This window comes from Parus major, chromosome 5, assembly GCF_001522545.3.
Source record: "Parus major isolate Abel chromosome 5, Parus_major1.1, whole genome shotgun sequence".
NCBI lineage: Eukaryota > Metazoa > Chordata > Aves > Passeriformes > Paridae > Parus > Parus major.
The window spans coordinates 21698449-21720900 of record NC_031774.1 but is presented as its reverse complement, the minus strand read 5'-3'; the positions used below and the strand labels follow the sequence as shown (position 1 = coordinate 21720900).

The 22452-nt window shown below is 46.9% G+C and overlaps 1 protein-coding gene across 2 annotated transcripts in view; it reads right to left on the bottom strand.

Annotated features, from left to right (window-relative positions):
* Positions 1–17502, bottom strand: part of CD82 (CD82 molecule) — a 37801-nt gene extending 20299 nt beyond the window's left edge. Inside the window, exon 1 of one of the 2 annotated variants that reach the window (XM_015631203.1) lies at positions 17402–17502. The gene's annotated coding sequence lies outside the window, so the exon portion shown is untranslated. Of the gene's footprint in view, positions 1–5731; positions 5859–17401 lie in introns of those variants that run through there. The other variant, XM_015631204.2, reaches the window with a different exon arrangement.
* Between the last annotated feature and the right edge of the window lie 4950 nt (positions 17503–22452).

The window sequence follows — 22452 nt, the reverse complement described above, 5'->3', positions numbered from 1 at the left end:
AGAGATATAAAATATCAGCCAGCTGTGCTACAGGCTGGTCTCAAATCTCGTCTGTATAGCAGTCATTGCACCTAAGGAGCTCTTTACTGCACAGCCAGGTAAGCAATATCTCAGTTAGTTTTTCTTCATTTTACTCCTCAGGTCAGAGGCCATAAAGCCAGCTGCACCCAAAAGTAGGTCCTTCAAATGAGCAATGAAAAGTCCTGTAATAGTTTCTGGTCCATATGTACACCAAATATCAAACACACAGCATTCCCATTTTCAGTGCCCCCAGGTGCACCCATCACCATGAATTGGTTCTGTTCCAGAAAAGATGCACTATACAACAGCTGCATCACTACCAAGGAAGAGTGAATGAAGGCTCTCTGTCAGCAGAATTCCTCCTTTCCCTGCAGGAGAAACGTTCTCTGAGGCCACTAGTCCTGGAAGGTACCAACACCTAAGGCTGCACTTGGAGAGGATAACTAAGATGTAAACGTTCCCATCCAGCTGGCTTGCTTCCTGGCTTCACCATGAACACATCTCCTCTTAACAGGATCACAAACTGGAGCCTGGCAACCTAACCAAAATGCAAAGGCAGACAGATCCCTAGGTGACGATGAATTTCTGTTGTGGGAGTTACAAATATTTTTCTTTTCTTTAACCTAGCCCAGAACTAAGTTAGGTAACAACTTCCTGCTCAATGCACTGGACTTCTTACCCTAAGACATCTGATCCCAGGTGCAACCCTCCTAATTTTCAAACCGGAGGGGCAAGTCCCAGTACTCACTGACTTGCTTCCTTGCACTAAAAGCTGTATGCTGCCTATTTAAACTCTGCCCACACTGTTTTGATTTGTCAGGAAAACATATTTGCAAAGCTGTTAGGATCTTTATAGAAGTTATTTCAGCTAATTAAGCAGCAAGGCAAGTTTACTGTGAAAGATATGCCTGAGGTAACAAGAGTAAAATATTGCTTTCAGGGCTCTTCTACGCCTAGCTATTTGTTAAAGACATACCATCTTCAAAGTTTATTAAAAACAAAACAAACTCAAAACAAACAACAAACCCCAACTGTGCATTACAGCATTATGCACCATTCTCTCCTTGCCACATGGCAATGTATCTCTTTCATCGCTTCTACCCATAAAGTAATTCAAAGTACAGTTTTCATGTCAGAGGAGAAAAAGGGTCTTAAGGTTTTGCTTTGAGCTTTCAAGATACTTTAGAGCTCCACTGAAATGTTACAGATTTTCCAATTTTCAATTCTTTGCAAATTAACTTACTTTTGTCCACTACATCAATGAAATTCCTCAAAACTCCATCTTCTGAAATTGCAGTCATAAGATTAGCAACACTGTCAAACAATAGAAGCTCTACAAAATTTGAGATAGGGCAGGTTTGAAAGCAGATAAACTTGGAGTTATTACAACCAGGCATATCCACAGGCCATTCAGCAGCAAAAAGCCAACTTAAGTATCATAGCTAGTGCTGTAGTAAAACCTGAAGTTTGCCTTCTGAAGTTGGTCAAGTTTTGAGCCTTAATGTCTTGCAACAATGCATGCAGAAGTTAAATACATGAAGTCTGCAGATTTCAAATTCCACTAGTTGTCCACAATTATTTGTTTTTTCCTCTCCCTCTACACTCCTATTGCTTTGACCATTTGAATTTTCATCCCCAAGCAGCAGCTCCCACTCTTTTCAACAATCCTGTACGTGCACATCCAAATTTTCCCTGTCATTCTCCAGATTGATGCCAGCTCAGCAGAGGATTTCATAAGACACCATCAGTGTGCAGAATGGCATTTCTTCCAATATCTCATTCTCCATCTTGTAAAGATATGTAGGATTATTTATGCAGCGTGTTGCTTTGAGGCATTACTGCCATAAAAAACCGGGTTGCCAACACAGCCTGGTCAGCTGCTGTGTAGCTCATCCAGGGTGTTTCTTAGCCCAGGTTCAGTCCCAGGACCTGAAGGGAGAAATAATTCCAGGAAGAGATCAACTGATTCAGAACTCAGGGGTTTCCTACCAGGAAGGGATGGAATGGGTCTTCACAGGCTAGACTGGCATTAGGGGATGGCTTCCTGCCCCCTCCATGACATCCAGCTCTCAGGCCTGTCGTTCTCCCACCAACAACAATGACAGCAAGACCTGTATGTGGAGCAGGAACATAAAATCCAGGGCGTGTGCCTGAGGAGATGCAGACAGAGGCCTGCTTTGTTAGCAACTGCATAGGAGTCCCATCACAGCTCAGAGATTCACTTGTTTTTGTCACAGGAACCTGTAAAACTCCCAGTCCCCCTCCTGTAAAAGGTGACCCCAGAGAAGGACAGGTGACATGAAAAGCTGAATACCTCTGTCTTCGAACCCCACCACTGGGAACAGAGGCAGGAAGGGGAAAATTCATGCAGAGACATTATAACCACATCAGTCAAGGGGCAGAGAGGCTAAGTTAATTTTTAATTGCAATTCTGCTCTACCCAATTAGATCCTGTACTGCCTCCACCCAGCAAGCACTGCATGCTTGGTGCTCAGTGAAGTTTATGATATTTGGCCCAGGCTAGCGCTGTACAAGCCTGGGCCACACAGCTCTGCTGGGAAGGGCTCAGTCCTTCTCTGCAGGTTTCTCCCTGATGAGTTCTGGCAGCTGAAACACCTCAGCTGCCAAGTTATTGCACAGCACAAATAAGGGGCTCATTTATGAGTGCAATGAAAGAAAAGGAAGAACCACAAAACAAACCAGAGCAGAACAGCTGTGGAAATCACCATCTCGGTAGATTTATAAAGAAGTGCAAAGTTCATGCAAATCTTTAAAGGACAGCACACATTCCCAAGAGCACTGAGCTCTGAAAGTCAGTCCCAATACTCCAACTCAGGTAAAGAGGGCTCACATTTGACTGCATTGACATAGCCTGAGGATGCTGTCCCCTCTCCTCCAGATCCTCTTGCTTAAGGACAGGAAATGACTAGTCACAAAGAAGCTGCAGGTTATTCCTGTGTGCTTTGACCAGCTGCTCCCCACAACCATCCCTCAGGCTCTAACACCAAGGGACCTAAAACAAAGGCAGACTCTATATGATGCACTACTACCAGCTTCTATCAGACTAGGATGAGGTCAAACCAGCATCAGACTTGGCTTTCACAAGTTGCTATTTCCCTTGTCCCCACAAACACCCCAAATGCCCTGTTAAGGCTGCCAACTCTGGCTCAGTTCTACTATCCCTCCTGCCTACTCAAGGAGAAACTTACAGTTTGACAGATGCAGAGATGCAGCAGCCAGCACCATGAACTAAGGTTCTGCAGCATACCCTAAGGCTCCTGATCCTCCTTCACCTCTTGCATCTGATGTGGAAGGTGGGATCTTTGGGTGAAAGTCCAGCTGGTCCACTGAAGCAACCTCCAATGCAGCCTCAGCTGATCTCAAGCACTGCAGGTGTTTTCTTGACACAAAAAGCAAGCATCACCTTCCTCACTTACCTAAGTCTTACGCATTGCAACAGGTCATTCCCCTCAAGATATCACAAGGCTGGACACTTAAAATATCTAAAGACCATATCCTTGATCTGGTCTCCTGTCTTTTCTTTCTCACACCACAACATGGACCAAAGTCAAATGGGTTCATTTGCAGACAGATTGACCAAGAAATGGTGGAGATGGAGGTGCTCCCACTTCTGTACTCTGGTTGTGTAACTGGTTCCCTCTGCCCAAAGTAACTAGCAGGTGTCCCCAGGAAGGGATCAGCATGATGCTGGTTCCATAAAGATGTTTATCTGCACAGTAATTTGCATGAGGCTGAGGCCATTTTGAAGGCTAGTGTAGTTACTTTTTGCACTATTATCCCAATCCAGAAGCAGATTGGAAATACAGCTGCATAGAAACCTACCGAAGCCAGCACACGAAAGTTGCTCACTAAATGGCCACTTTCCAGCTCCAAGGCAGCCATCCCCATGCAGGAGAGACTGGGGAAGGGACAGCTCAGAAAGCTGTGGGGCAGAGGAGGAAACAGGTTATTCTTTGCAGGATTCTGAGCCCTTGCAGCCTAAAGCTCAGCTGCTTCTCTATCCATGCACATGCAGAACAGACATTTGGCAGTCAGAAAGTCTCCTGATCGTGACTGATGAGACAGGACAGCTTCACACAACAGTACCAGTTAATGAACAATGACAGAGTTACTAAGTCTCCTGTTAACCAGGTACACCACTGTCCTCAGGGCAGGGACTGTAAGTTACAGCTCCATTAACATACAAAGAATATCCTAAAGAGTTCATCTTGTTGACGTTAATATATAAAGGCCTTGGACTTTCGGTACACCTGGGAGGTACATCTTGTCTCTGGCAAGCAAATAACCACAGAGCTGATGAATGACCCAAGCCTGAATTCATTGAACTTTCCTTTAAGCTTCACTGAGATAATACCAGCTGTGTAAAGACCTTGAAAACATAAACAAGATTATGTTTGTCGTGGAGGTTGTCCAAATAGCATCTCTTCACAAGTTACAATGGAAGGACTGAGGGAGAAGCTGGATGTTAAAAATTAAAGTGTATATATAAGTATGTATTTTATATATATATTTATATGTGTGTATCTCAGTGATACAGGTACAGTTTCTTTTTGAAGGAAAGTGTCAGTAGAAGGCAGAAAAGTATTTCTGCATATTGCAAATTTTGAAAACAGAACAAACCAGAACCTATCTTATTCCATCTTCTATGAGAGACAGTTTCTTCTTAAGTAGAAGTAATTGTCTTCTCCTCAAGAGAAGACAAGCACAGCTACATCAGCCTGCAAACTGCAGCATCACACTTAATTACCTGCAAACTTGGAATTACCTGCACATACATGTACTATGAGACCCTAACAGCACCTGCAAGACATCTGCAGGATAGAGACTCAAATGTGCAGGCAGTCCCTCTGCATTTGCTACTCCTGGGGCAAAGGGAGCAGACCAGAGCAAGGCAACAGCTGCCTTCAAGTACTGCAGAAATACCACTGGAAAGAACAGATTTCTCAGGAATAGTTTCTGAGGGAACTTAGCAGCTCACATTGCAAAGGTAGATTTGTTCCTGGTGTACCTGGTAAGACATTCAGCTTTTCTGTCTGACTTCTGTAGTTACTATACTGTTGTGTGAATTTTCTGACTAGCAACTGCATTCTCCAGCAAGATCCTGGATTAGAAAGCACCCCCAGGACTTCCTACAATGGCACAGATTTTTCTGTATGTTTTATCACAGCAAGCACATGTTGGGTATTTTGTAAAAAGGAAATGCGTACTTTAGAAATGTACTTCTGATGCTCAACAGGAAGTGATCAGATATTTATAAACCACTGTCTTATCGTTAAAAAGAAACCAAGCCCACAGTTCAGTATCAAAGAGCAGCAGAGGTTTTAGAAGTGTGTTTTAATCTCTATGTTTACAAGCAATGTAACACATTTTGAGAATATGTGGCCTTCACACTTCAGTTTGAAAGCCAACATTTAAGTAGTTCTTCAGTCCCTACAACTGGCAAATTGAGAAAGTTCTTTGCTATTTTCAGCCTACACACTCATGCTTGCACAGCATGACAGTGTTTGTAGGACAGCATTTCTCCGATTTAAGCAAAACTTTCCATACATAAAGACCAGAGATAGAACTCTGCCAAAAAACGGGAGGAAAAAACCAACCCCAAACCCCACTGTCTCAGACGTCATTTGATTCTCCTCTCCCCCTGAAAAAAACAAACAAAAAAAAAGGTAGAAGAAATTAATCAACTTACCAAAAATAGCAGACAGAAGAAATAGCCAAAAGTACAGTTTAGTGGACTTTCTCTTTTTAATTACCACATATTAGAGCGTTAGTTGTGCAACAAGCTCTGCAGGTCAGGTCCAGAAAGAGGTCTCCACACTGACTAAAGCCAGCACACAATGCAGTAAAAATGCAGAGTTTTCACAAAACTGGTTGGGCAACTCTGTCACTTGACTACATTGGCTCTTTAATCGCTTCAACAACCAGCTCAGCTTTGTTTACTGCACTTGGAGCTGCCAGGCTGCAAACCTAACCTCTGAAATGGATGTGCCCACCAGCTCCCACACCTGTCAGTGGCACCAGCGTGTCAAAAGCAGTCCCCCTGCTCTGGTCTGCCCCACATCTCCCCACAGAGGAGCAAAACCTGCGAGCAAGACCTGCACTCCAAACTGCAGCAGGGAGACCAGCACTGACAAGGATCATTCTGCTTGTGCTCAGGTACCCTTCTCCCCAGCACAGTTCTGCAGCACAGGGGATGCTTCAAAGTGCTTCTCTGTGCCAGTCATCAGCCTGGAAACCCCAGGTGCAAGTACATGCAAGGGACAGGCTCCCCTACCTTCCCTCTCATGCAAGCAATGCCTTGGAGGTCAACAAATCTCCTCCAAGGAGTTGCACAATACCCCTCGGCTTGGAGATACTTTCCTCAGACTCAGCAGCTTTTTCTGCCTGCCAGAGCTCCCAAAAGTTACCACAATCCAGGCAGGAAGAAAGCCCCTTTTTCTATTTTATGAAACAGCAACAGAGATTGTGAGACTTAGGTAGGAGCCAGGTAGTAGAAGTGATTTTTACCTTTCCTGCCTCCTCCAACCATAAAATGCAAGAGGTCAAGGACTTTTTACTGTAAAGTTCCCTTTCCAAACAAACTGGAAAGTTTTCAGTTACTTCCATTTTCTCAGATGTTAGGGCAAATAACTAGTGGGTGATTAGATACAGCACACCCATGACAAACGTGTCTGAGAAGTTACAGCATCTGCTTGACCCAGCAAATGAGGTTTCCTACTCTCCTGGTTCTTTTCAGGAATTAGCAAAGAAAGTAGTTTTACTTCAAGGGCAGGAAGTTTTCCACAGCTTAGCAATTTGCACAGCACTTAAACAACTTCTCTCCACCTCCCCTTTGCTTATTGAGTCTTCAGACCACACACCTTCACAGACAGGTGGATGGGGCTGAGCAGAGCCTGGGCACCAGCACCTGGCATAGGAAGGAAGCTGAGCTCACCCAGCATCGCTCCCAGTAATTGCAGGTTCTCCTGGAGTTCATTTCATAGCTTAAGCCAGACACTTCTAGAAATCAAAGCACTAGAGATTGCCTATTCAGAAGGGCATAGGGCAATGAGCACTCCCTTGTCCTTCTCAGGTTAAACCTCCAGAGGAGCTCAGACACCCTGCCAAACTATCTGACTCACCAGAGCAATGAAGTCCCTTGCAGCTGACAGCCCACTGGAGAATGGAAGTGTCTTCTGCCACCAGGATTACCCCTAAGACCTCTCCCCCTAGAGTAGTACATGCACATGGTCTCAAGTGGCAGAAAAGAAAAAAAAAACAACAAACAAACCCAAAATCCACCACAAAGCAAACAGAAGATGCCTCTGGCTTTGTTGTTCCAAATGACTCTGAAGCTTTAGAGTGAAGTAATCTTCCCTGAACAACAGAAGAGAAAGGCTAATAGTCTACTTTAATCATATCACATGCTTTGTATCACATCCTTCACTGTTAGCAAGGCACTGATCTAAAGAAGCTGAGGCTTTAACCCTTTGGCCCACAGATCAAGGAGAGCTGGAAGAGTACTGCAAACCCATCATGACTAGAAAGTGAAAAGTGCCTCAGGCCGCAAGGGCATACATCTTTTGGCTTGTCATCAGAAACAGTTGTCCCTTTATTATTTGTAATTTTAGGAAACTTTGGTTTTTCCAAATAGACCATCTGCAAATACCTGAACCACTCCTGTGCCCCTGCTACATGGGATGCTAGAGCAGAAGAGCACAGACCAGCAGGTGTTAACAATCTCTCCTGTTCAGCAAGGTCAGTCCTGCCATCACCATGGGCCTCCAATCTGAAGGCCCCCACTGCAGGCTGACAGTACAGGAATCAGAAGTACAGGATTCCTGCTAGATTGTCACACAAAGTACCTCATGATCTCTCCCATATTTTCATACCAGGGAAGACAAGCGAGGCAACTCAGCCAAACCATTTGTTACAAGCAGAGAGGGCCAGCTGAGCCTGGGGTCTCCACACTCTGCACAGAATCACACACAGTGGCAGCAGTGACACAGCCACAGAAGGTTACTCCTGGAGCCAGCCTCTGCCCCAGAAGAAGCTGTACTTCCACCAGACCATGCCAGGGTCACACGAGACCTTGTGCCCTACCGGAGCATAGTCTGCCCTGCTGACGAGGGGAGCATCGTCACAGACAGTCTGAGAATGAACATTTCACAACATCCTGAGTTTCATGCCACAGATGCCACTTGACACTACCAAAGGGTACGAGTGGAAAGAGAAAGACAGAACTATAAAAAGCTCCTGAGGAAGGGATTCTGTCTCAAGCGGCCCGTTTCCAAAATGACGACATACAGAGGGCAGGAGGGCAACAAAAGACAAAGTGCAGGACTTTAAACCACAGATATTTTGAGTAATTTTCTGCTATGCAAAAACATTCACCTCAACCACATTTTCCCTTTCCAACATCATGGTAAATAATACAAATAGTTTCACACTTGTAACTGGCAGCAAGTAACCTTGCTGCCCTGATCACTCTGAGGATGCCACTCAGAAGCTATTTCAAACCTTTCTTTGGAACAGCCAGTCCCAACAGGGGCTGCTGTACAGTCTCTCAGATGTACAGCAGCATTGTCTAGCACTTTTTCCTTTCACCTTTACAGAACACTCTCCTCATGCCAAGCTCTTCTGACAAGAGAAGGAAAGTGGAAAAGAAAGCAACATTGTACAGCAGTAAAGAGCAACGCCGTGAGGAGCAAGAATAACACAGCATGAGCTGTTACAGAAGCTGCAGTGAAGCTGCTTTGTTCCCCGTAGAAGCATTTTCGGAAGTGAAATGCCACAATAAGAAATCTCACAGGACAAGGCTGGAAAACAAAGGGGTCCTCTAGAAAATACTTAGTCAGCTGGAAGAGATACCCAAAAACCTTTGGTTGCCCTTCCATGAAGATGGCCCTGAACTCCAAGGCAGGCTGCAATACACAGAGGTGTTTTGCTGCCCTGATGATTGCTACGTTACCATGCAGGTAATCCCAGCAGAGTTAATTGGAGCAACACAAGAGCATTGATTAGTGATAGACCTGCCACCTGCAGTTAAGATCACTCCTATAACAGCATTGCAAAAAAAAATAAAAAATCAGTCAATCCTTCAAAGCAAAACGTGTGTAGGTTCTGGACAGAACTGCTTCAAGCCAAGAAGAACAGACATATGGGATAGGTTCCCTAGGAATTTGGCAGTTAAAAAAGACAGCAAGAGTTTGAAAAGCTAGGTCTGTTTTGGGAAAAAGAGGGGCCTCCTTGGAGTCTGCAGACCTATGCACAGTGGTCTGGAAAACGGGTTCAGCTGAACCTGAACCAAGAGAGGCTGGGTGGCCTTTTCTTTCCTGAAAAGGTCTCCTTTTCTATATTTAGAGCATAAATATTTCAGAAGACAATTTGATGGAGGAATTCTAGAAGAATAAGATGGAAAAAAGTAGTTCAGAAGTATTTACTTTAAAATAAGAAAGAACCCAAAGTAACTAATTTACAAATAATCTGAGGAGCCTCAGTGCAGACATAAACGCTCCCATTTCAGAGGAAAAAAAAACAAACCACGCTGTTCCATCTTTAATCAGTAAATCATGATTGAGGCTAAGACTACTTTCTAATAGGATTACAGACACAATTTTTTCTTACTTGTCTCTGTCCCACCGCATTGTTGTCTTTCCCCTCACAGCTCACCTGGTTTTATTTCACATCAGCTCCACAAGTTTTAATCAAGCCAAACTCACCAATCACCTAAAACTGCAGCAAGAGGTCTCATGCATTCTACCTGGGCAGGTTATGGTTGTCTCACACAGCTCCCTCTGCCCCCAGCACACCCATCCACCCCTCGCTAGTGCAGCAGCTTGAAACCCAGCCCAACAAAGTCCCATTGCCTGCTCCTCCTCTGACAGGAGGCTGCCAGCAGGAGATCCACGCATCACAGGGCACCAGGGCTCTCCACTGACATCCTGGACACAGGAATAACCATCAGACAGCACCACAGTAACACATCTGCTGACCTGGCTCAGCTCACACACGACTCCACAGGCTGTTCTTCCTGACAGCAAACATCCTGGGGCAAAGACTGTCTGTCTTCTGAGCAAACAAGGAGCAACTGCTCAGGCTCCCATGGGATAGCACTGGCCATCTACTTGTACACACACCAGTGGGTCTTGCCTGTGGCTGACAGCTGGGATAGGAAGAGGTTTCCTTTCTGCCTGAAGCTGCACAATGCAGGAACCTAGTGTTTTACTACAGGATCAAGTCTAAATCACGGCCACAACAGCCTCCAAAGCTTCAACACGATGGACTGGTAATGAATGCACAAACACTCAGGCTCTGAGGCCACCAACAGGACTGCAGCATCAAATCAAACAAGCCTTTGAGGTCTTGGACTTGGGAATTAAAGCAGCTTGCCATTCCTCAAAATAGCCCTTCCTTGAAATAGTCTCTTCTGCCAAAGCAACAGGCAGTTTGATGAAGTTTTTGACATTTAAAAATTCCCATGAAGTTTTGGCAACTGCATTTTTGTCACCTCAGTTTCATTCCAGGAAGCCATGAGTCACAACACCTCCCCCGGGGGAAAAAGGGTGATAGGAAAACTCTGACATTTCAGGTCCTCTCACATCAGGCAGGAGAAGCACCAGCAGCTGTGGGCATCACCTCCAACCCCTCAGGAGCTGCCAGGACCACCCCCATTTTAGCTGCACTCGCAGCTGAAGTGTTCTCACCCTTGGAGGATCAGGGGTGAAGGAGCTGTGCATGGGAGCAGCCACCCCTGCAGCAAGTCCCACGGAGGGGCTGGGGTTCACCTGCAAGGCTGATCATTCCCCCACACCACCAGCCTGCAGGAGCTTCTCCTGCACCCTCAGCCTCTCCCCCCACTCCTGTGCAGTCTCCCCTGAGAAGTGCAGCAGAGCCCTTGGGAAGCAGGGAAGGGCTGTGCCTTTACCTTGTTTCACAGGGCTCACCAGGGCCTCTCCACACAGCTGTGGTGTAGCACTGTTCCACACAGCAGCTGCCGAGCAGAAGTCTTCTCTAATTAAAAGAGCTTCCTTGGGGAATAGGCAGATCTACTGCACAACTCAGAGCACTCTTTAGTTATTCCATGTGCATAGCTGCAAGCCAGCATTAGAAAGGGATCTGAATGCAAAGAAGAGTCCAGCAGCTTTTTATGCTGCTGGGAAAGTACATTTAGGTAGCTGGAATTTTATCTGGTTTGGGTTCCTCCCTCCCCTGAAAGACTTCAGAGGTGAGTATAATTAGAACTCCTGCCTGCCTTTTAAGCCCCAGTTTCTTCTAGCATGCAGCATAGATGTTTGGTCAGTGCAAAATACAAGGTAGCAGCAGGGGAAAACAGCCTTGCTAACCTGCAGGTCAGCAGTCTGTCTCCTTAATCCAAGTCCTGCTCTGCTTCTGTGTTTTGCAGGGAGCCTAGACACAGGCTAGAAGAAGAAAGGAACACGACAGAGAAGAAAGGGAATGAGGGGACAGGAGGCCAAGAAAGCATGCTGGGAAGTTGAGGACATTCCAGCAAAGCCACTCAGGACTGACTCATCACCAGCAACTTCAATCCACAACAGACACATGACCAGTTCCACAGCAGGCAAGAGGATGCTTTGTGCCACAGCACCATATGAAAGAAGCCCCAGAACCATTGCAGCCCTAGAGACGGTGTCCTGTCACCAGAACAGCACCCTTTCATGCAAAGAGTACTCTACAAATTAATAGATTACAAGCTGACAGGAGAGAAGCAGAGCAGACTGCATGGTGACTTTTGAAATCAGGCATGCTAGTTCTGGGAAGCAAAATCCAAAAGACCCCTTGATACTGCCACCACTGAATATAGAACTTATTATCAATTTCTTTCCACACACATTCTAAGTAATATTAAGTAAGCCATTTGCAGGACCAAGGAGAAGTCAGAAAAAAAAAAAATCAGGTAGGAAGGGTATAAGACACTCCCAACACAAATATTTTTTCTTCATTTACTAGAACAGTTAGAAACTGAAATGCCACAAAAGGTATAAACTTCCCTGGAAAGGTCTAACTAGAGCACTGAGGCATTTTGTGCAGTAGTAGAGATTATCTAGTTAATTTAGAATTTGCAATTGATTCCCAGCATAACTGCTAACTATCTATCACAGGAGACATATCAGCTTTGTTTAGGATTTGCAAATTCTTATATTATGGGATGCCAGTAGAAGCCCTTGAAGTCCTAGTGAAGTGCCAGGATGCCCTACCCACCCCTGCCCTGCATGCTGTTCCAGAAGCCCTGCACCAATACAGCTCAGGTCATGGCCCCACAGCAGCCCAATGCACAAAACCCCAGAGGCAGCTCACTCGAACCTGTGCCAGTCTGGTGCACCAGCCCAAGTAAAACCAGCATCCTGGAGCAGGCTGCTTTTAAAACTAGACAGACAAGGTGCTGCATGAAGCCTCTCCTGTAGAGGCAGGAGCTGAGGGTATCAAATTCCTGTGTAGTCCCTTGAACCCATCCTGGTGAGGGCACAGAAACCTCACGGCGCAGACAGTGTCCAAAGCAAGGCGCTGGAGAAGAGTGTGGTCAGATCCAGTGACTGAAATCCCTCTTCCAGAACAACTCTGGGAAACAGCTTCCTTCATTCCTTCATTCATTTACCAACAGGTAAAGCTACTTTACAGCGTGTTCAGTCCCTGCTGTGCAAACCCCTCCAAGAGCAATTCCTTTCCCAAGCTACCTACTTGGCAATGGATGGGGAGCAGGAGGGACCAAGGGCAGTTCCCAGCTCCAGCTGTGGGAAGATCAGCTCGAGATGCGTGGCTGCAGCTCTGACGACAGCTCATCTGCTCTTTTGCTTGTGTATGAGAGACTGAAGCAGACTTGTTTTGCCTACAAAGGGAACTCCCCGTTATGTAACTTCAAATCTTCAGGCTGCTGGATATCCTAATGTATACAGTTCGTCCCAGATCAGCGATTCTCCAGTACACATGGCCATGGGATTATCATCATACTGGAAGAGATCAGCAATCTGCTTACAGCTCAGTAACAATTTTGTAGTAAAGTGCTTTCATCATGCACCTGTCTCAAGGCTGTGTTTGCTGCAAAGCAACTAAAATCAGCAGCCCAGCAGCATCCTTAACAAATTCCACCAGTACTTCGCTTATGTGCAAGGCTCTTCTGGTCCTTCTAAGCTCCTGAGCTCCTTATAGACAGACAGGACACTTACCACACCACCAACTTTCAGAAATGAAGTACATGCACTGGACTTTGGTTTGACTTGCTTTCAAATGGTGGTGTCCCAGTAGGTGGTGTCCCAGTTCTGAAGCTCCATCAAGGAGACAAAGAACTAGAGCAGTCAGCCAGACAGCCTGTGCACGCACCTCTTCCCACAGGACAAAGCCTGTCCCCAGCTTAGTCTCCTTCTCTTTCTCCCCTGTATTTACTTTGGATGAGCCACAAACCACCCAGCTTTCCCAGTTCTGTGGTGTTCAAAAAGACACATGCTTGGGTTCAGAACTGGCAGTCTCCAATCCCTGTTCCCATCCCCACAGACTACTGTTTTATTCCCTTTTTCTTCCATGATCAGCCAGGCAGTCCCTTCTGCAGAGCTGCTCACAGTAACGCCTCATCCTTCTTCCAGAAAATTAGCTAGCTCAGAATCTGACAGAGCACACAAGAAGTGATTTAAGCAATCTCCACTATGCAGTTCCTTTGCTTCACTTATCACCCCATCTAGACTGAAGTCAGCCATTAACTGCTTCAGTGTTTCCAATCCCTGATAGCCCAGAGAGCTTTCAGCAAACAGGCTCTGCCACAGCCAACCAGCCGTCAAGGAACTGCTGGCACTGACTGTGCCTCCTGTATTATTCCTTTTACCATGCCAAGAGAGGCTGTAATTTTTAGCCTTTCCTCCATTTCATTCCCTCTAAGAATACAGAAGAGCCAAAAAGAGACAGAGGTGGTTAGGTAATGATTGCATCTCATTAGGCAGTTGCTAAAGGAAAGGTGGCTCACTCAGCTATCCCTTCACACGTATGTCATTAATCAGTAGCCTGTAGAAAGCTCCAATCCCACGTTCCTCCAACAGATGCATTAGTGCAAGGACACAGTTCATTTCTTTGGCCATTAAAGCTGACAACCACATGGTGGAGGGCAGGCTACTGTGCCCAGCTACCGCTTTGTTGCACAAAAGGACTCCAGACCTCTGGATGTCATGATCCATGTTCAGAGACAAATGAAGGGAGGGAAGGAGAAGAATGGGATACAGATGTCATGCTCCTATTTTTGAGAGGTGAAGTTAAGGCACTCTAGGGTGAATTCCTGAGCAGTACTACCATAATATACCATTATACTATAATATATCATTCTACCATAAATATACCTCTGAATTACTACCACAATTCCTGGCAGTAGCAAGTTCGTTTTGCTGCACGTAAGTTTTTCCACAATGGAAACTGAGGAGTTAGCACAAGAAGCCTGTGCCTCCAGTCACCCCTTGTACATATCCCCACTGGAAATATCGCTACCTCCTCCAGCCTTCCAAGATGCACAAACAGAGCCTGAGCCCCGGCAGACCCACCTCCTCTAGCACCTCCCACTCACCAGCCAAGAGGAACCAGGAAAAAAGTGTCTGCCGTGCCACAGGCACCTTTAAAGTGGAGCAATAATTACTGCTTCAGAAAGCATGGGGCATGATTCAAGTCCCAGCATCTCCCTGGCACTCCCGTAACAGAGCCTACCCCATCAGTGCCCAAAGGTCTTTGTGGCAATGCCCTTTCGCCTGTGCTGTGTGCTTCCTGCTGGAATAATGCCAGCAGGCACCAAGAACCACAGCCACGGTTTGAAAAGTGCTCTGGGGCCTGTGGCTACCTGTGGCTAGAGGTTTGCAAAACTCCCACCGTCATCTCTCTGACTTAAACATCTGCTGGATGAACACCTGCAGGCCTGCGTAGACCCCTCCTGCCTTACAGCTGTGAGAGCAGAACACAAAGTAACAGAAGAGTGATAAAACCTTTCCTTGGTTACGTTCAGATGAGAAATTTCATGTGAAACCCCACCTTGCACTTCAAAGAGCTTGAAGCAGAGTGGTCTGAGTAGCAGGGACAAGAAAACCTCCATGGAGCTGTGGGAAGGTCTCGTCAGAGCATTTCCTGCACCAGTTTACAGTTGTAGGTCACACTACACCTACCTGTCACCCGAGAATTAAATAGAGACAATAACAGCAACGAAGAGAGTCCAGATGAGCCACATCATTAAAGCTGCTAAATCCTCTTAAGGGAGGAGCTTCCATGCAGCAGGACAGAGATTGCCCACAGGGAGGGCTTTCTCCAGGCTCTCAGCCTGCGGCTTGCTCTATTTCTGTCACAGGCAGGTAAGAAGCTGAACAAACACTGCAAGACTTCACCCAGCCCTGCAGCACAGCGATGAGAATGTCATCTTAGTGCTCCCCAGAGCCCGTGACAAAGGTGGAGAAACCCCAGCCAAAGAGGGGTTTAGGTCCAAAGAGGCTACACCAATGGAAGATATTTTGGCAGCAAGATATTTCTCTGAAAGGGGTGTTAAATGATACAATGTTAGGAGTGAGGAGAGGCTACTCACTTCTCTGAGCCACTCCAAATCCACACACAGGCTTGCAGAGCAGTTGGCAAAGGTTCTCATCTGTGTGGGCTGCCCAGCACGAACAAGCACCCATGGATTTTTTTCTTTTTTGTAAAGAAGCACAACTGCAACTCTAGGAGTTCCTGCTCCAGCCAAATGACCAAAACTAAATGGAAATGTTAAAAAACACCTCACTGTTGCAGGAGGTTCTGCTGTGGAACACTGACAGGTCTTCCGACGCCCAAGCAGTGACACTGCAGAACATGACACTCACTAACTGTACCACCCAGTGCTCTTCTGCCTCATTAACACTTTCTTCCCATTTAGTGCTCATGAAGTATTTAGTAAGAGCTGAGTAATTTGTCATTTTTACAGTCTGTCATATGCTTGACATCAGCATACAGCAGCACATTACTGAGAGTGCTCCCCTCACAAGACACCTCCATCTAGATTTTCAGAGCAGTGTTTCTATACTTTGACCTTGTGGACCACCACAATTATTCTAGCCACAGGCTTCTGCTTGACAGTTCTCATGCAGTGAGCAAGCTCGACAGCAGCAGGTTCACATCTCAGGCTTCAAAGGGGATTTTTCTTAAGCCCAAGATGTCTGAGAAAGCAAAAAAAAAAAAAAAACAACAAAAAAAAACAACAAAAAAAACCCCAAAACATGGAGAGGAAGTATCAGCGATGGCAGATTTCAAAACAGCACTCTCCAGCTGTTCACCCTCGCTTGCACAGAAGCACTCGAGTGTTGTCAGAAGCTAACAACCCAGAGGCCTCACAAGTGTGGGATGTGTTACATCCCTGCGAGCCTCTATCCTCAACAGCAGCTCAAACACCTCCAAGGGCAGCTCTTCTCCCCAGCCACTACCTCTGAGAGCACTGCAATAGGACACTGTCTCTCCCTTGCACAGCTAATAAGTGTCAAGCTCTCATCTTATACACAATATGCCAGAGTTTGTCCAAGACATAGGAACGCTTCATCCTAAACTAGCTTTACTAAAACCAATGTTCAGATTTCAGGATGGTCTGGTTTGGATTTTTAGTTTGTTATTTTTTTGTACCAAACACCCCATTTTACATGAAAGCATACACAACAGATTTTTAATGCTCTGGAGCAGAATCAGCATGCCTGGAGTGCAACAAGCTGCAATCCCCTTATCCCCCTTATCAACAGATTTGTTACCAGTCACACTGCAAATGCAATTCTCATTCCCAACATCTACCCAGCTGTTGAACTGCAAGCACTACTCTGAACTCCTCACAGCGATCTCAGAAAGGAAGGGCGAAAAAGGGACACAACAGGCTGGGCCAGCACCAGATTTCTCTAGTTGTAATACGGTAAGATCGCTACAGAAGCATCTAATCCACATCTTGGAAATCAATCAAGACAGAGCCGACTGAAGGCAGCTGTATGCCCAGTCTGATCAGCAGGCAGCAGAGGCACTCGGCCGATATCCCCGCACAGCAGCAGCCCGCCGGGCCGGCAGGACCCGCTCCTGCTGCAGCTGGCCACGCTCCCTGTCAGCTCACACGCCAGGGGATCACAGCTCAGCCCCCGACTCGAGTGTGGAGGGGCTGAGAGCGTTCAGCAGCGGGGACCGGCGCCCCGAGAGGCTTCCCGGCCCCGCATGCAGCCGCCGGGGGCTGCCGAGCCGCACTGGGGACTCCCGCCGCGGCCACCAGAAAGCCCCGCAGAAAACCCCCGCGAAGTCCCGGCCAGGCACGGCCCCCGGCCCGGCACGCCGAGACCCCCGGGCCGAGGGGAGCGGGGTGTCCCGGCCCGGCCTCCCCCTCTCCGGCCCCTCGGGGCTCAGCGCCTACCTGCTCTGCTCGGCGGGCTGGGCACGGCTGAGCTCGGCGGAGCGCTCCCTCTTCGCCGATGTTCCCCGGGGCGGAACCGGCTGCTGCGCTGAGCCGGCCCCGGGGCGGGCCACCGCCCCCGGCCCCCGCCCCCGGCCCTGCCCGGCCCCCGCCCCCGGCCCTGCCCGGCCGCCGCCGGGCGCTGCTCGGAGCCGGTGCCTCCCCCGGACCCGCCGTGCCCGCCCGGGGCTCTGCGCAGCGCCCGGCACGGCCCGCTCGGAGCCGCTTCTCGCACCGAGTCACGCGTTTTCCGCTGCCCACCCGTGAGGCTTTGGCCGCTGCCTCCCCCTCTCCACCTGGGACCAAAGCACCCCGCTCCGCTCGGGCAGGTGGCCAGGCAGGGCGCCGGGGACCTTTGCCCCGCTCGCTGCACTTGCCGTGAGCCCGTCTCCTCCCGCGAGCCCCCTGCCTGGCCCGTCAAGTAGCTGCAACAAGCGCACACACACCATTGCCCCTTAAAGCCCTTTAAGGCCGCTCGCACAGCTTGGCTGGTGCTGCGAGACGCGCTCTGTGGCTCCCTGCCCAGTGAAAGCAAGCCTGATGACCCACCGAAAGATTTTTCCAGTGGGCAATTTCGCTGCCCCAATGAATCCTGTAAACATCACCCGTGCTGCACATTGTTTCCCCTCCAAACCCCGTTAAGCTCTTGTTTGCCCCAGTGCCTCCAGCACTGTGAAGATGGTGAGGTGTTCGCATGCTGTGGCTGCTGTTTGCTCTGCTGACCAGTGCCACTGCATTGTTCCCACGGGCTTCTCTGTTTTGTGCAGTGTATCCGCTCTGCGCAGCAGGCAGCAAGCTCAAACCACCAGCTCTTTGTTCTTGGCACGTGGCATAATTAGCCCAATGGGATCCTGCCTCTTCTCTACTGGTAGAAAGAAATAGAAGTGATAAATAAAAATAAAAGTGATCCTCTGTAAATCCTCATTTCAGAGATTCTGAATCCAAATCTATCAAGCCAATGCTAAAATTAAGGAAGATCAGGAGGTCCCTCACCCTTCTGAGGAGCAGCATTCCTCGCTTTCATGTATTCTGCTGTCCTGGCAGGAGGAGGACCAGCCAACTCATGCATCTCAAGGTCCCAGTCCTCACTCCTGGGGGCAGCAAAAACCGGTTTGGCTTTTGTACTGAGACAGGTGTATAATGGCCACCTTACTCTCTCATAACAAGATGCCTCTTGGTCATCTTTCTGTGTCTGGGGGCTGATTGCTTACCCTGCCACCAGGCTTCAAAGAAAACAATTTAGAAGGTCCCTTTCTGAGCTGTGCTTTATTCATTGTATTTACTTGACTATCATTCTGGTATTTAGAGCCCTATCCAGTCCAAACCTTTCCCTGCAGCTCCCAAGCATTTCCTCTGGTACCCAGATTAAACACATCCTTCATCCCTTTCCCAGCAGCGGTGTTCAGCAGCCTTCCCACTAGCCTGTATTTTATCCTGTAGACATATTTTTTGTCAGGATAAGCATGTGGTCATGTGATGGGCAAAGCCAAGCCGCATAACAAGTCCTCCTTCACGCATGGATAGCGTGAGGCAGGAGGGGCCATGGGAGGAGGCTGCACCTGGAGAACAGGTGTCACTTGCTGAGTGCCACACACGTTGTGTGCGGCACCCTGGGCTCCACATCCTCCTGCGTGCCACCAGCAGGTAACTGCAGGCTCATCAGCCAGCATGAAGGCTCTGCTGGGGAGAGGGGATGGAAATGCAGGTGCTGAGGCAGAAGAGGGACATTAAAGTGGAAGTGAAATGACTCGCTCTGCAAAGGGGTTTTTGTGGGTGTGGTCTCACCACCCCTATTTCTGCAGCTGCTCACAGCAGTACCAGGCTATCCATGGCCTACAAACGGTCTAATTTTGCTCAGACTCCCTTCTCATACCAAAAATATGTAAAGCCAGTTGTTAGTGTCTAAGACAAGGACAAATTATGCATGAGAATTATTTGGGGCAATATTTGAAAACTCATTTACAACCAGTCTTGGGGACTGTGTCTTTCTGGAAATCAGCAGCACTCCGGCATCTCTTTTCAAGCAGAATTAACCTTCATAAAAAATACTTACATTCTCAAAATTAAAAGTACTTTTTCTTTACCCCTTCTGTTTCTCTTTAATTCAAACATCTGCACAAGCTTATGCCTGTGCTCTGTAAGCCAGAATGCTTACCTACAAAGACACAAGGGTTGTGGGGCAGGTGAAATAGCATCTGCCTGTTCTTATATTTAGTCTTCCTCATCTCTGTGTCGACAGATTATCCAAGCCTACAGGTACTGAGCATGTAGCTTGTTTCTGATTCTTACAAAAATTGTCCTACTTTGAGGAAGGAAGCCTAGGCTCAAAATATTTCCCCTGAGGATTAGTGCAAAGGCTGTTTCTTAAAGAAAATGGGTTTTAAATAAAAAGTGATTACAAGGTGCAGTGCAAATGGATTGTGCCAGCAGCTCTGGTGCCCGAATTCATTTGTGTCAGAGGCTTTGAGAATGGGATACATGTTAGCAAGGGCAGTGTGGGAGTACATATGCATCAGTGATTGCATGCATAACTGGTCGTGCTCGAGTGCCACTCCGATATGAACCACTGAGTCTAGAAAAAGCATTAAGTCTCAGTGCATTTGCTGAGAGAAGGGAATAGGTTTTAAAAGAGAGCTTCCAAAGTGCCTGAATTTTATTAGAAAGTCTGACGTGAATCATGCTCTTCAGAAGGCTTGCAACAGGGACTTGGCAGCAGAGGAGAAACAGATCTACTGAGATGTTGCAGCTGAGCTGTGCACAGATGGCAGACTAAAAGCCCAAGTATAAACAGCATCTTTTACAATGTACACATCAGGCTGGATTCTCAGCTAGTGATTAGACAAAAGTGCTTGTAAGAAAACACCCAGCCTGGAGAAACCCACCATTATGTGGCATGTAAGGCCGAAAACTGAATACCATTTCAAAGGCAGAGAGAGACCAGCCAATGGGTCATTGAGCCAAGCAATCTGTTTTTGCCTTGGGCCATCTTCATTTCAAACACAACCATTTCAACCATTCCCTGTCAAATGAATATTTTCTTTTTAGGAGGAATTAATCTCTGTTCCAAATCAAGTCATGGCCTATTCTGTGGGTAAACAAGGGAAGTCTGCACAGGAGTCCCAGGCCCTGTGGAGCAGCTTCATACAGGTTCTGATTCATTTGTACACACGGTCTGTTTCCTTAGGCACAGGGGAATACTTATGCCCTGCAGAGATCTGGCTGGCTGTGCTTTTATGGCTGCTTACAGCCTTGCCCAGGGTTGTGAGAAGCTGTACAGTCCCCACTGCTTTGCAATGAAAAACAAATATTGCATGGCTGGCTGCTAATTATGGGTGGCTGATAATGATGGAGGGAGCTATGGTGGGGCAGGGGGGCCCTCATTCCCTGTTGGTAAACCCATGTCAGGCTGGGCAGGGGCCATCCTGGAACAGCTGGATGCAAGCAAGAAATTTTCCACCATTTTATGTATGGACAGCTCTTCATGTCTCTCTGAAGCTGGGATGAAAGGTCTCCGGGTTGTTTGGCTGCAGGCTGCAGAGTGGAAGGCACCAAACTTCTTTTCTTTAGAGGATCTCTGAAAATAAAGGGTTTGAGTTGCAGCTGGCACAGATTGCTGCCCTGCGTTGCATGCACCAGGAGGAGGAAATTAGTCTTTGGCATTAGGGAGAACAGAGAAACAGGAAGGCACGTGGATTTCTAATGTTTGCATATCTATTTCCCTTAAAAAGTCTTTGAATTGACCTCACATTACTGTGACTCTAAGAGAGGAAGGATATCTTTTCTGATAGGGCCAAAACATTGAGTGGTCCAGGTTGATGTATTGACAAGGACTGTGATTATCAGTACAAACTGCTGAACTTCTAACTTAAAAAAAAAAAAATTTAAAAAGTTCTTTCAAAGTTGCTTTGACAAGGAGAAGAAACAAAAATAGAGCAAAGAATTTCTGGGGGGGAGGTGTTTTTGTTGAAACTCGAAGTTAGAAACAAAATGACCAAACAATGAAAAGTTCATGGTTAATGTCTGTTTGATAGCACAATATAAAATAGACAGAATTCAAAGCACAATTCAAAATTACAGATTTTTTTTCAAGTCTAATTTGAAGTGTGTTCATGGCACCGTAACTGGAATTCTCTTTTATTTGCCCCAAGCTGTGATTTACTATCAGATTAACTATATAGAAAGAATAATGGTTAGAGTGAACAACAATAAAAGTGCAGTGGTTGCCGAAGCTTTTGGGGCAAGAGAGGACTATTTTAATTTATATTAAGGGAAGACATGTTTATCGAAAGGTAAGTTTTCAGGACTAAAATATTTTTAATATTCTGTGTTTCAGAACATTGAAGCACACGGCAGCTCTAGAGAACTGATCTTATTTTCCTGATGAGCAGTTGCCCTCCCCTGGCTGAAATGAGAAATGCAGGCAATTGAAGTTTTCCGGGGGTTGGAAAAGCTAAATGTAAACTGTTCTGCCAGAGGCACCATACAGCTGGGAAGCAGATTTGTCGACAGTTGTGTTATTTTGGATCCTGGTATGGGTATGGGGCCCTCACAGCTGGCTATTACAAAGGTGACTGCACTCTCAAACCTGGTATTTTGTGAGAAAATGTTGATGTCCCCTCAAAAAGTGCTGGAAAATCCAGCACACGGGGATGTGTCCTCCTAGGCACTAGATTTGGAGCTATTGAACTCTACATTTTTGTGATCTGTTAAGCAGTAGGAAGTATGGAAGCACGTGCCTCCATACACGTTGTTTATCTCTCTGACCCTTGAGATGAGAAATTGGCTGGAAAAAATCATCAGGATTTACCATCCTGTGCTTTCCATAATTTTTTCCTTTTAAAAAAAAATTCCTCATAGAAACAAAACTCAAAAGGTCTGTGAGCAGGTCACAGATGTCTGGATTGAGAAGAGTCCATGACTGTTGCCACAGGCTTGCTTGTTTGAGGCAGATAAGACAGAAAATGACTAGAAGGGTTTCAGAAATGCATCCCACTCACTAAGGAGCTATTGCT